Here is a 10490-nt window from a genome sequence, read left to right on the forward strand (position 1 = left end):
TCTGCAGAGTAAGAATGCAAAAAATATATATATGTAGTAGTGAATAGCGTACACGCAAATCCCACAAATTTTGCATGAAATTATAGTCGGTTCCAAGCGAAATGATAACTGCTCGCTGGGGACCTTATCTATTGGCATGTTTGTGCCATCTCATTTTCGCTGGATTGCCATTCACTCCATCTCTCTCTCTCTCTCTGAGACTCGGTCTCTTTCATTCCTCCAGCAAAACCCGAATGCAATTTTCTGCCGCCACCGTTGCCACAGCATACGTATTTTCACAAATCACGCATTTGCTCACATCAGAAACACTTAACCACTATAATATTGCCCAATTCAATGGTTAATTTATAATATGAAACAACGGAATAAAATCCTAATATCTGATTGTGTCATTCTGTCTGTGGCTGAAGCGCTTTATGTATTTCATTCCATTTGACAATGTATTTTACAATTCACGCAGCCACTCTCTCTCTCTCACTCTCTCTCTCGGTTGCTCTTCGTCTCCCATTGCCTCTCGCTCTACTCATACTCAATATACAAATGCATATCGTATGTGACATACACACGAGGAATGTGTGCGTACACATTTTGTTGCTTGGAGATTCTGCGAAACATAATGTGGCAGTGGCATTAAGCGCAAATAACAAATAATAACGTACATAAATAAAATGCTGGAAACAAAAGAACGACCATAGCCACACATATACGTGCAACATATTTCGTTGGTTCGGTTGCTCCGACCGAACACAAAAACACAAAACAAGATATAGAATGGTCAGCGCGGCAAATCGAAAACGATGACTTCAAATGCTAGAGAGAAATGTAGAGAGAAGGAGAAAGACTAGAGCATAAAAAAATAGTAGAACCTAACGGAATGGCGAATATAAATTTCATTCGTACGAAATATGTTCGATCAATCCATAAATTACATGAGAATTTGCTGTTTCCACTGCAATCATTTAGATATTTTGTGGGAGAATGAGTGAGGTTGAATGCTTGTGTGTATCGTCATGTTAAAATATATAACATATTCGTGTTTTCGATTTTTTTTGTTTCTGCTGCTCTTCTTCTGTATGCCGTTTACCATCTTTGGCAATGTTCTATTCTCTCTGTCATTCTGGCATGTGTGTGTGTGTGTGTATCGCCATCAATTTTCTCATCGTATGACAAATACTCCGCTCTCTCGCTTCGTTCTATGTATCAACCATGTAAGCAAAATGGAAAACAAAAGACCCTTCTCCATATTTAGATGTCATTTGGAAATTGTTATTTTCATCTCGAAATAATTGTGTGTTCGCTGTTGTATTGTTGGTGCTGCTGATTCTGCTGCTACTTTGTATATCGCTGCCGGGGTTAGCTGCTCACTCAAATAGAGACAATCAATGCTTACTTTCATTAAGTGAAAAACCGCAAAATTCTGCTATCTACACATTTCACAGCAACAACAACAACACCAGCAAGCCACATACTACGTTCTTCATTCGCCCATACAAAACATATATAAGATATAGTATATTTGACAGAATGGAGTCACACACACACACACACATTTAAATGTGAATGTTCTCTTTTTCTGTCATTCAGTCAGAAACAAAAACCGTTTATTTTATCAACACACATAATTCATTGGAATGGAAGCAAGCGCGCGTACGCACACGCAGCGATGCATATTTACGCAATATTTTGGGTACAGTTCGACGAAGCCAAAACAACAAAATCACTCACCAAAACAATTCTGTCATTCAAATAACCGAACGAGAGCGAGGGAGATAGGTTGAGCGAGAATAACATCCAGACAAATGTTTAATGTACAAGCAAAAACATACCAAGCAGCAGGGCATATGTAGTAGTAGCATTCGTGGCGGCGGCAGCATCTCATGTGCATGGCATGCAAATGGGCAATTCAATGATACAATTTCGTGGTTTGACCGCTGCACACACAATTCGAATTTCAATACTGTGGCTTTTAAGCCAAATGTTGTTCAGCATCAGCAATGTCTAAATTCCAAATAGTTTATAAGTCCATTTTTAAGCCTACGTTTCAGTTCTCGCTCTTGCTCTCGCACTCTCTCCGCAGATTTGGAAAATAACCATTTTGCCAAATCATAAAACAATTGCACGCAAATCGCATTCGAAACTCGCTCGAGTTGAGTAGAAAAAATATTATTTCCTTTCTTCTTCTCACCAAATTGAATGGTTTTGTTTGAATTGAAAGTTTGGATTTAATCGTAAACAAATTGAGTACAATCAAAGTCATCAAGAGAGAAATAGAGCCATTTCTCGCTCCTTCTCGTGCATAGTGCTTGTTTTTCTAATTATTTTTCATCTCTATTTACCATATCTCACTCTCTCGATCTCAAATGGCAATCCAATGTCTGTTTTTTGACATTGCGCTCTGTGCACTCCGAAAATGACACAAAGTTCGGCGAAAGTCAATTAAATGGAAAAATGACAAAACGAACCGACACACACAGAGCGCTTCACTTGCAACTCAAACCGGGCAATTTGTAATGAAGTGTAGCCAAAATAAGTAATTTGAATCGAATCAAATTAAAAAGTTAGTCTCGTTTTGCTCGCAGTTTTTTTTCCTATCTTTCGTCTCGTTTACTCTCTACATCTCTGTGTGATTTTTTTCTGTTCATCTGTACGTTTCCATTACGTGCTCTTTACTTAATTGCTGCAATTGTTCGAATTTGGTAATTTTAGTTCGAAATGATAAGTGCTCACGCAGTTAGTTTAGTCTCTATCCCTCTCTTAAAATTCAGTTGATGTTCCATTGGTTGGTGGATATTTTCGCTCGAATTTTCTAGCATTTTTTACTGATATACATTCAGCAGCTATACACAAAGAGAGACACATTATTGGGACGGTGTACCGTCATTAACTTGTACAATTTCCCATAATTTCCTTATCGAGTTCATTGTTCGCATCAGTTGACGGTGAGTGTGTGTGTCGTTTGCCAGCGAGCGTGGTCGATTCACCGTGGGTTTCGGCATTCGGTGTGCGAAATGCGAAATGCGAAATGCAAAATGCAAAATGCTTTGCCATATAATGGACAATTTTAAATTATCTGTGAAAATCACCACATTCACACAGCGCGCATGAAATCATCAGCGAAAATGCAGTGCACGAAAATCGCATCGCAAGGAAAATGTCATATCAAAATTATTGCCTACACAATACACAATGAAAAGCGAAAGAATAATGGGCTGGTTGGGTCACGGTGTCTGTTTTAGGCGCGATTTTGTCTCACGAGTGTGAGTTTTTCGTTTAGGTTGATGCGATTGGAATAATGAACGTGGTTATATGAAGCTGGTACCCATCCACGTCTGTTTCACATTTTGTTTCTCATCAGACAGATAGCCAACGACGACGACGACGACAACAACAGCGAATACAGTAACAAATCGTCGTCGCCGCCACCGCCATCGCCATCGCCGTCATCATCAGCAAGCGAGTTGACTTCAACGGCCCCGGATTATTGTGCGGTGTAATAAATTTTGCTGTGCGTCAGCTTAAGTGTAATTATTTTCAAATATCGGCATAGATAGCGCACGTACGTGTATATAACCGTTAGATTGTGGCTTTCATGTGTCGCTTCCCATCATTAAGACCACAGTTGCCTTCGAATTCACTGAGTTCGTCAATTTTTTTATGTGCTCTACCCCCGAACACTTGAGATTTTTTAATCATTCTCTCTATTTGCGGTTGTTGTTGTTGTTGTAATCATAATTTTTTTTCCCATTTTACATTTCACCTCATGTTACATATTCGTATTGCAACTGATTTGTTTGTTTATTGCAACTTGCTCGGCAAATGCACACCAATAAAACATACAGCAGCACATGTAATATGTGACGGATAAATGCGGTTGTTCACTCGCAATTTTTTCGATGACACTCTTAAAAATAGACAAATCGAGCGTTTATGTGCTGTCAACGGTCTTAAATCCATAATGATTTGGCAGCACAGAGGGAGTGAGAGAGAAACACACACAAACAAACACCAACAAAAACCAATGAAAGATCTAAATGACATCCAAAATATATTGAAGCGTATTTTTCTCGGTGAGCTCTCGTCTAAACTCGGACTGATAAGTGGAATTTGATTTGTAGCCTGTATATATGTATACACACTGTACAACAGATTTTGTGCGGAGCTTCTCTTTCTCTCCTTCTCTCTGTCTCAAATTGCACACGCATATAATGAATGTTGGTATATATGGTTATAAGTGTTTGTTTACATGCCAAGCAATAAGCAGTAAACATTAAGTGCTGAACGAATCAATTTCAACTTGAACTATGAACAGTACCGTAATTTAGGTTAGCGCACAACGACGACGTGTGTGTATATATACGAATGCGAGACTCGCATTGCGAGTAATGAATGGCAGAAATACAAAAGAAAACAGAATCAAATACACGGAGCGACCATCCGAAAATAGACAAAAAATCATTTAGTTTTTACTTGATGTTGTTTTTATTTTTTGCGGTGCGTGTTTAAAATACAACGCTGAAAAGATATTGTGTACATACAATAACAGCAGTAAACCAAAAACATATGACAATTGAGCAAGAGATAGAGTGCGAACTCCATGTGCGACAAACAGTACAAAGCTTACGACCACACTGCGAATCGTTGATTCTGTTTTTAGGTTTAGCTGGCAGAGGCAAAAATCAGCGCCAGAATCTGTTGAAAACAGTGCAAGTAAACAAAATACCCACACATACACGGCGACTGACATAGTGAGCATTGCGACGCCGTCTTGTTGTTGTTGCTGTCATCGCACACAGTGAAACGTTTCGATCGATACAACTCCGGTTGGCTCTTTCCCACTCGCATTGCTTATGGAGTGGAGCGAGTGTGGCGAGCATACGGTTGCCAAGTGCCGTTTCGACAGTGTGTTGCGAGTGAGTGGGAACCAAATAGCAAATCCAAACGTATGAACCGAATGAAAAATCTCTACAGCTGAGCGTAGCTGGGTGTATAAAGTGCGGTAGTACGGTATGGTTCGTAGGAATCAAGACAGCAGTAGAAGTACCGATAAACCATCGCCTATATATGTTTTGCTTTGTTTCACAACGTTACTGCGCTGTGAGTCTTCACCGTGCATCGTTCGTCAAATTACATACACCACGCGCACAATGTGCTCATAACTTCCAAAGTGAAAGAAAAAAGAAAAGAAATATAAACTCGCGAACGAAAAAATAATAATAATATAATCAACCAATGGAAAAGGGGAAAAAAAGCAGTAACGAAATATATTTTTCTTGATCGAATTAACCCGATAAGAAAGTGCTCTTACACGCGAATTATAATCCAAATAGTTTGTTCAGTGTGTGTTTGGTGAATAATAACAATAATAAGTGGCGAGGAAATGCTCGTGTAACGAAATAAAATTGTCATCAAGAACTTCCTATTGTAATAAATATTGCGTGAAACAAAATCTACGTCGTCCAAAACAAAGAAAGAAGAAACAAACGTATTGGAAAAGGAAACTTGAACTCTCGCGGTGATTAAAATTTCTGTGTGTCGTCGTTGTTGTTGTCGTTTGCCAATCGCAATGCAAAAGCCGACAAGTCAAATAAAATTGAAATGAATATTATGGCCGTGTGAATCAAAGCACACAAAAGCAAAGCAATTACTATTCAAATGAATTGTTAGTATTTTGTCTGATTGGTGCTAGACGACAGAAAGAAAGAAACATCTCTGTGTGCGACTTAATGATTCAATAAGAGACTGACAAATCGCATTTTCTGTGTAAAGATAAATGAATGAAAAAAAATTAAAATAGCTACATAGAGACGAAATTAAAGTAAGAGCGACAGTGTGTGAGAGAGAATTTACGTATGAATTTTCAATTGATTCTGTAAATAAAAATGTTTGAAGGATGATGTGACGCATATCTGTGTGTCCATATTCCAATGACTTAAAGCGCTGATTAAAAATAGAAATTTTTGCTCGTGTGTCTGTTGGCTGAAGGAAAATCGATTTGTTATTCGCTCGTTTCATTCGACGCTTTTATATATCATTCGAACTCTTCCGCAAAAACTATAACTCAAGAATAGATACAAAAAGGATAGAAAAGGGGGAAAAGTAGCAGAGAAAAAAGAAAAACTAAGAGAAAAACATTGTTTTGGTCTTATCGGATAAAGTGGAAAACGACCATTTGCTCTGTCTCTCTGTGTGTGTATTTGTGTGTCAGTTTCACACCGAACGCATACTAGAACGGCAAGGACACACCATCGCGACGACAACGACGCCAACGACAGCAACAACAAAACCATTTGTAGCACGCTGTACGTTGAAGCTCTGACAAGTGTTCCTTTCGTTCCGTAAACATTGCTCAAAGCATTGAACAATCCGGCTGCGTTTTTTCTTCTAATTTCCGTAGTCCGAAGTGACAAAAAGCGATCGCTCCAAAACACATTTTGTCTAAACAAATTTGCAACACATTCTTTTTTCTTTCGATACAATCACTTGCAGTGCGGCGTAAAGTGTAATTTGTGTTTCGGATTATTTTTTTTCTCTGTTATGTTCATGATAACGGATATACGAGCGGAAATTTTTACTCTTTTCTTCAAGCGGTGTGCATCCTGTATGTGTGTATATTCATTGATTCGACGATAGGTCCGTTCTAATTTATTCATTTAACATCTAATTTTTCTACTTGGCCACATTCCGTTGCGAAAGGGGATCTTCCTTGTGCAGACCGAAGGCTAGATAGAGAGAGAAAGAAAAAAAAATCTTCTATCTCGTTTGACTTTACAGTCCGTTGCACAGAAGTATTGACCTCGCAAATGCAAACACAGTGCCCGAAAGAGTGAATCGGCATTTGTTTGCGGGCAATAACACATATACACACATACGCTGCGAAGTAGAACAATGAAAAGGGAGACGGAAAAATCTTGATTGCTGATACTGATGCCAACACCGTTTGATGTAATTCCAGCTCAGCAATAAAAAAAAAGACGCGAGCTCATGCAAAACGATAAATCCTAACAGCAGCAAAAAAATTGTTCTGTTGCAAGCAAGTATTCTAGAATTGGTAACGCCAAAACAAAGCAAAAACATACCGCAAAAATCCCATTAACAAGTGTGGACAAGAAAAACAAATTTTCACACATTTCATTTAATGTAGATATGGCAAGCATGTGCAAATACCGCAACAACAGTGCGTTGCCCCAAAGTGTTATGTATTTTGGAAAAGAGTGATTGTGTGTGTATCATTTAGTAGAGAGGCCGGAGAGACCACGTTGCTTTATTTATTACGCTCTTTGTTTTATTTTTATGTTGTTTATTGACATTACGGACAAAATAGGCGATAACAGTGATAACACACGCTAATTTAATAAACAAGGAAAAAAACAAGAACGAATACGTACAGCCCCAATCCAGTTCGGCATACGTCAAAACATCGAGTAGCCGTTATTTGAAACATTCAATCGACTGCAGTTCACAAGCTTATTGCATTGTTTACCAACACCATCGAATGAACCGAATCGAACGAATCAATACACCTGGTGAGTACTTTAGCGATAATTTCATGTTGTTTTCCAATACATCACGTTTACAATTACAATGTTTAAGCCATTATAATAACAAATCACTGTAAAGTTATCGATAAACGACCGCGTGCGCGCACCCAGTGCGCTGTGCAGCGCAACACGCGCGACGATGGGAGTGAGTGAGTGAGTGAGTTAACGAACGAAAAACAAGCAAACATGCGGCCTGTAATTAACCCAAACAACTTCATCGTAATGACAAATAGCTGTTGCCATTTTATCGATAGATTTATTAATGTTTAGTATTTTAAAAATAATTTTGATGGTTTTTTTTTCTGTTTGCTCTGTGTACGATCGCCATTACGATGTTATGGTTTGAGTTTTTATTGAAATCGCGTTTGATTGTTGTTGTAAGTTTCTTCTTTTCGCCTTTTCTCCGCTATCAGATCAATAAAATGCATTGTTACTGTTAAGCGTGAAATCAATTTATCTAAACATATATCTACGTCGGGTGTTCGCAATAGAAATACAAAAGTTTATCGGGCATCTTTCGAAAAATTGCATTCCGACTGAATTGACAGCAGCTTATCGCGCAGCATGTACAGCGTCTATAATTGAATGTTTGAAACGGCCTTTGCATTTACCAATTATACGCACTCACATTTTGATAAAAATGTGTGTATGCAGCAGCAGCAGCAGCAGCAGCAGCAGCAGCAGCAGTGTTGTTAGTACGAAATCCGGCAATCGGACGAGGTCAGCGCTTGTTATCACAAGTGACTCATTTTCCAATTTTGGGCTTGAAAGAGCTACATGGGAATTATGAGCAACGTATTGTTCTCGCTGTGAAATTTGCAAGCGATTGAATTTTTGGTACTCGGTGTGTGCGCGCTCGCTCTCACACTCCTCCGCTCGCATTCGCGGCAAATTCGAAACAGTTAAACTACTGCTGTTGTTGCCACGTTTCAAATTCGTTCACAAGCGCTTGTTATTATTCAGTACAGTTGTTGGGGCACAAGAGCCAAAAACCGAAATGGATAATGTGCATGTTATCATTGCCATAAACGAAAGCGTATGTCTCTCATAGAGTTTTTGCCATGTGCACCGCGTGCGAACAGCATCGTTTAGCATTCGACGGTTGCTGCTAAGCTGGCCAAATGCATTTGTGCGAGAATATACAGTGAGGTTATTATATCATCCAGCTCGTTCTCTCTCTCTCATTCTCTCAGTCTCTCATGCACAGCACCATCAAATATATCTCGATGCATGAGCAGTGAGCACACAATCATGTGATAGTTGCAGAGCATAGGTTTCGGGTCGAGATGAGAGGATTCGTCGTGTGATTGAACATGTTCCCGCATACACAAGCGCACACAAGGATGAAAAATCTAGAGCCTGACGATTTATCGATTTTATCTGGCACATTTTGCTATCGCAACGAGTTGGGGATCTAGCCACTCGTGATGCTTCGACGACTTTTTGCCATGCAACAAGAGACACACGAGACGAGAATGTGTTAGCGTGTGGCAGCGAGAGAGATGAGAAAAACAACACAACGCTGCCAAGATTATTTGTTGGTCGACAAGGGTGCTTTACATTCTTGTTAAATCGATTGCCTTTTTTTACCCCGCATACAAAATCTAATGTTTACTTGAATTCGGTGCATTGTGAGCGAACACATACCGCAAACTCCATTTAAGATGTACATGGATGTTGTAACGAAGAGCGAGTTCAAATGATTTTGGTGAATCGTTGTCATTGTTCAAATATTATTTGCCTAGTTCGTCTGCTTATTTTTGCTCCATGGGTAAGTGTCAGAAAAGGAGAGTGTGAGCTGAGAGAGCGTGAGAATGTGTGCGAAAAACAAAGCATGGAGAAAAACACAACGACATAATGAACGTTTTGTGCGCTGTTGCACTTGAGCATCAGACGACGATTGCCATCGAAATGTATCACCGGGTAACGGCATTTTAGTTGTTCAATCTATGGAATAACTTTGAGTTATCGTCTCATATTTCGAATGCAGTGCTAATGCTAACGTTATTTACGCTACAACATTTTTTCTTCTTCTACCTCTTATGCTCGTTTGTTGTCAGCTCGTTTACTGAAGAGGCAGAGAGAGCGAGCGAGAGAGAGAGACAGAGACAAAAACTGCAACTTTGTCTTGTGTCGAATTTCTTGCATCGCCAAGGTTGTTTCATAACAAACTATAAATTTTCTGCGAATAAATGCACAGTCACTTGCGAACTAAAACTGCACACATGCACCAACTCTATGAATGACTGTATTTTTTATTCGCATCGTTCGACGTTTCGTCGAATACGTGCATAAATCTTGATTCATTCACGTATGGATACGATTTGGAATGCATGCAGTGCACTCGAGTGGCGCTCCAATGTGTATTCACATTACACATTTATTTCCATTATGTGAAAATAATTAACTCTATATCGCGCTTTTCTCTCTCTCTCTCTCTCTCTTTCTATCTGCATTACGGTGTCTCTGTGCACTGACTGTGTGTGTTGACACAAATTACAAACAGGAATAAGAGCGATTGCTGTGAGCAACCAAAGCAGAGAAAAAAACAAGCGACGAAAACGGAAAATTAACTGTTACGGGAAATCAATGCAATGAACGTCTGTACCATGAGCAAAAAGAAATACGAGAAAAGGAAAACACAAATAATTAACTGCTACGATGCTGCTGCACTTATCGCCGGAAAAACACTGAACTTTACTTACTATTACGGACTTCTTTGTGCCGTTTGTTCGCGCCACCCGCCACATATCTGTATTTCAAGCGAGGGAGAAAAAAAGTCTGAGATTTGTATGCAGCTCGAGTGCAATGATGGTTCGTCATGCGGAAATCCTTCCTTCAACGGGAAAAAGTCGACTCTCTCAAACGAACCCGAAATCACACACACACACACACACACACACATAGAGAGAGAGAGAGAGAGAGAGAGAGAGAGAGAGAGAGAGAGAGAGA

General features: G+C 39.4%; 1 protein-coding gene across 34 annotated transcripts in view; it reads left to right on the plus strand.

Moving 5' to 3' along the window:
• Positions 1 to 4338: 4338 nt before the first annotated feature.
• LOC129567485 (extracellular serine/threonine protein CG31145-like) overlaps positions 4339 to 10490 on the plus strand; it is a 66511-nt gene continuing 60359 nt past the window's right edge. For 3 of the 34 annotated variants that reach the window (XM_055444422.1, XM_055444437.1, XM_055444448.1), the window contains exons 1-2: positions 4987 to 5251; positions 7322 to 7523. The gene's annotated coding sequence lies outside the window, so the exon portion shown is untranslated. Of the gene's footprint in view, positions 7524 to 10490 lie in introns of all 34 variants that reach the window. The other 31 variants (XM_055444419.1, XM_055444428.1, XM_055444417.1 and 28 more) reach the window with 25 other exon arrangements.

Source organism: Sitodiplosis mosellana, unplaced genomic scaffold, assembly GCF_009176505.1.
Source record: "Sitodiplosis mosellana isolate CC-2019 unplaced genomic scaffold, AAFC_SMos_1.0 Smas_scaffold_11, whole genome shotgun sequence".
NCBI lineage: Eukaryota > Metazoa > Arthropoda > Insecta > Diptera > Cecidomyiidae > Sitodiplosis > Sitodiplosis mosellana.